Source organism: Lygodium microphyllum, chromosome 18 (assembly GCF_053477565.2).
Source record: "Lygodium microphyllum isolate KBCC chromosome 18, Lygodium_microphyllum_v1.1.10, whole genome shotgun sequence".
Taxonomy (NCBI): Eukaryota; Viridiplantae; Streptophyta; class Polypodiopsida; order Schizaeales; family Lygodiaceae; genus Lygodium; species Lygodium microphyllum.
The window spans coordinates 135,597,071-135,601,364 of NC_141152.1; the positions used below are offsets into that span (position 1 = coordinate 135,597,071).

General features: G+C 40.9%; 1 pseudogene; it reads left to right on the forward strand.

The window, feature by feature from the left end:
* The first annotated feature begins 290 nt into the window (after window positions 1-290).
* LOC148021415 (U-box domain-containing protein 1 pseudogene) lies at window positions 291-2,283 on the forward strand (annotated as a pseudogene).
* Window positions 2,284-4,294: the final 2,011 nt, after the last annotated feature.

The window sequence follows — 4,294 nt, forward strand, 5'->3', positions numbered from 1 at the left end:
TTCAGGCCTACTGACCACTTATTGTGGACTGCCATGTAGCATCTCAATTGCTGCATTTCAGATCTGCCCTGCTTCATCTGCAAATTGCAGACTGCCCTGCTTCATCTCAATTGCTGCATTTTAGATCTGCCCACTTATTGAGGAGACTGCCCTGCTTCATCTCAATTGCTGCATTTCAGATCTGCCATGCTTCATCTGACCTGTCGAGTTGTTGCATTTCCACTCTAGGCCTGCTGACCACTTATTGCGGACTTGAGCCTCATCCCAACTGGATGGCAACAGGTCATACCATGGCTAATTTGAACAATCCACAGGCCTTAATCAAGGGCTTGATCACCATGTCTTAGACTGTAGCATCCTTCGGACCCGTTACTGTGCACCACTGGCGCAATACATCAATGATGGTGAGAAGGATTAAATTGCTCACCATGCTTTTTGAATAATTAAGCATTTCCCAAGCTCCCGTGCCTCCATCAGCTTTGATATGCCTTAAACAGCTCAGATTCACAATTAGAACAGCTGAACTCTTACTCAAATATTGCTTGGAGCGCAGCAGCATGTGGCAGATAGTCTGCATCGAAGCCATTGTTCATCAGTTCAAGAGAATTGCTGAAGCTATGGATTAGGCCTTGGATGTCTTTCCCTTACAGCTCATGGACATACTCGAAGAGCTCCGCGAGCAAATAGAATTGGTTCATGTACAGTTGAAGAGAATGAAAATTATCAAGGAGGCAGTTGACGAGAGAGTTTGTTCGGCGCTGCTGTCTGCAATTCATGACATGGAAAGGAAAGCTAATTGTAATGCAGGTAAAATGCAATGGATTCTCGAGGCTATGGAGTTATATCACACTAGATCTTGCCATAAAGAGATTAGGTTATTGGAACAAGATATACATAACCAAGCATACAGAGGCAAACTTGCTACTTTATCAACCATCAGCAAGTTGATCACATTATTGCGGTATGCCACATGTGTCATCTATGGCCAAGGTAGCCCTAAAAACTGCTACTTAGCTGCCTTAATCCACACCTAGATAAAATTGCCAATCAAGCTTCTGTAGCCAACATTAGTGATGATGATTTAAATTCAAGGGATTTAATTCTACCTGATGAATTTAGGTGCCCAATCTCTCTTGAACTAATGAGACTGATCGTATGGTGGTGGCAATTGGCCATACATATGACTGATGCTCAATAATAAGGTGGATCGAATCAGGCCACTCAACATGCCCCAAAAGTGGGCAAATACTCCTTCATGTCAGCTTGATTCCTAATTATGCATTAAGAAGTTTTATTAGCCAATGGTGTGCACAAAAGAGTCTTTCTCTTGGCAATGAATGTGGTGACAAAATAAATTTGAACTGCCAAGCAACAGATTGTAGCAATGTAACAATGACTCATTCAGCTCTAGAAGATGCCAGGACAATTTCTTCTTTTCTTGTGAGAAAATTAGCTATAGGATCACTTGAAATACAAAGGCAGGTAGCCTATGAAATAAGGTTGCTGGCAAAGAGTAGTGAGCACAACATGATATGTATAGCAGAGGCGGGTGCCATACCCTTTCTTGTTTCTCTTCTGTCCTCCAAAGACCCCCAAACCCAAGAGAATGTGATGACTGTGTTGCTCAATGTATCCATCCATGATCACAACAAGGCCTTGATTATGGCTGCAGGTGCTGTGGATGCGATCGTGAGTTTCCTACCAGCCGGCCAACACATGGAGTCCAAAGAGAATGCAGCTGCCACACTTTTCAGCCTTTCTCTGGTGAATGAATACAAGGTTGCAATAGGGAACCACCCACATGCTATCTCATCTTTGGTTGACCTACTAAGGCAAGGGAATCCAAGAGGAAAGAAGGATGCAGCAACAGCCTTATTCAATCTATTGATATTTGTAGGGAACAAGCCTAAGGTAGTGGTTGCTGGAGCTATCCCAATGCTTGTCAGTCTCTTAACTGATGGCAATGCATGCTTAGCTGATGATGCCCAGGCAGTGTTGGCCATATTAGCACCATGTGCAGAGGGCCTGATGGCTATAAGGAAGACTAGGTCCATACCTTTGCTGGTAAAACTGTTAACATTTGGGTCCACCAAAGGGAAGGAGAACTCTACTGTAGTCCTCTTGGCTTTGTGAAAGAATGGAGGAGGAGAAGTTAAAAGATCTGTCTTGATCCTTCCTACTGCTCTCTCCTCTTTGCAAAGGCTAGCATTGGATGGTTCTCCTAGAGCCCAAAGAAAAGAATCCCTGCTTTTGAATATACTTAGAGAATTTGATATTGAGTAATAAAACACGTAACTGGGAGATAGTACCTGCTCAGATAAAATCATACACAAAACCCAAGTCCTAAATGTAGATTAAAGAGTTCTCTGCCATAAGTAGGTTCCAACCTACTTGTGAAGATCAATGTCTCCTTGACACACTCCATCACTGTGAGTATGCATTAATTTTGCTTGCATTTTTCATTCATCCTGAATAACAGGCCATTCCTCTAAGCCAACATCATGGATCCTAACCTCATACCTTACCATTTTGAGACATCACTACTGTCACATGGGCTTTCTCCTACGTTTAATAGGCACATGCTTTCTTGATTTCACTACTTTTTCATTTAGTGTCAATTGCAAGGTCTCAGTGGTCCAACTTGCTACGGAATAAATATTCTTTGAGATCTTCAAAGGCTACTTCAGCATTGGTGTTGTGCTTGTTAAATGATTCAACAGTTGGAAGCCCTCAATGCCCACTGAAGCTAGTAAAACCATTTGAGTTACCATTAAATTGATCCCTTTTCTGTATTGAAGCATTCAATCTTAAAAGTTACAAAACATAAAGACTATCAAAAGCCATCGTACATGCTCAAAATATACCTGTATATCTTTTGGCTAATAAGGTCTGATGGCTAATAAGAGACAGGGCATTCGATGTGCTGAATTAAGCAAGATAAGCATCCAGTGGACTGTATATCTTCTAGCTCTCAATATTCTTGTGTGTCTACCATGATGAGCCCTCTTCATGCCAAGAAACTGCCCCACAATATTCAAACGGCAGTCAACACTGGACCTATCACAAGGTTGATGGACGCGATAATGGTCTTCATCTACTTCATGTGCATTGTCGCATGTAGTAGTAGAGCCCTTGCCCCATTGTTAGCCCTCGATTATGCATAGTTTGAATGAGTACCCGCGTTGTTGCGAAAATAAAAAGAGAACTCTATTCTCTCTTTCCTTCTTTTAATGTGAAGGTTCGATCACAAAGTATTTTGAGGTTCATGGAAAACTATGCTATTGGGCTCCAAAAAGCCTTTCCATAGGCTTCAAAAATTTGTATTTCTAAGGAGTTTGTACCCTCACTTTGAAGACATGCTCTCTCCTCCTCATCTTTCTACATGTTGCAAGCACTTCTCTTACAGTCTATCTGGATAGTAGATCATATTTGAGCATTCTTATTGGCCCAAATGGTGCTAATGTTAATGCCCTGATGACATTCCATAGGTTTAATATGTCTTCGTCCAATACACCTTTGTCCCCAAACAATGCCATCTTCACCATAACCTCTACATTGAGGCCTATAATTGTAATCCACCCTGTCACGTTCTTTTAGACAAAGCCTACTTGCAAGGCAATGTAAGAGAACATGGAGAATTGACTCCCAAGATTGATGGCACATAACACACCATGCATGGATTTTTATAAACTTATTGAGCCTCTCCTTCATGTTTAGCTTCTGCATATACACCTTACATAGATGGGTGTTCAATTTGTTTATGGAGTACTAGACCACACTTTTCTAGTGCATTTCTGCCATATCTTCCAATGTTCCCTAGGGACGATGGATCTCCACTCCATCTACTGCTACTTGAGGAACACATCATTCTTCTTGAATTCCAAATGTTTCTTGTGCTTAGCTTGAATCACCTTTTTACCTCTAGCTATGACTTCCCCTTGAATTCCTCTTCGTATGAGTTTAAAATTTCTAACCATCTTCTTAGACTTTTCTTCTCCATGGCTTTGGAATTCTCTATCATCTTTTTTTGGGCCTACCCAATGCTCCTAATGATGATTTTTCCTTAGCATTTAAAATAAAGAAAATAGAGAATAAGGTATTTTGAATTTATTGTTTTGATCCTTTGTACCATTTGACTTCCTTTTCAAGTCTTATATATCTTGAATATATCTTCTTTGAGTTTTAATATCAAGGTGCTCCTAATTTCCCATCAAGCAAAGTATGTTACAGATGCATGAGGGATGCATGAGGAATACACTCCCAAGTTGAGTCTAATATGCTTCTTGACATGAGA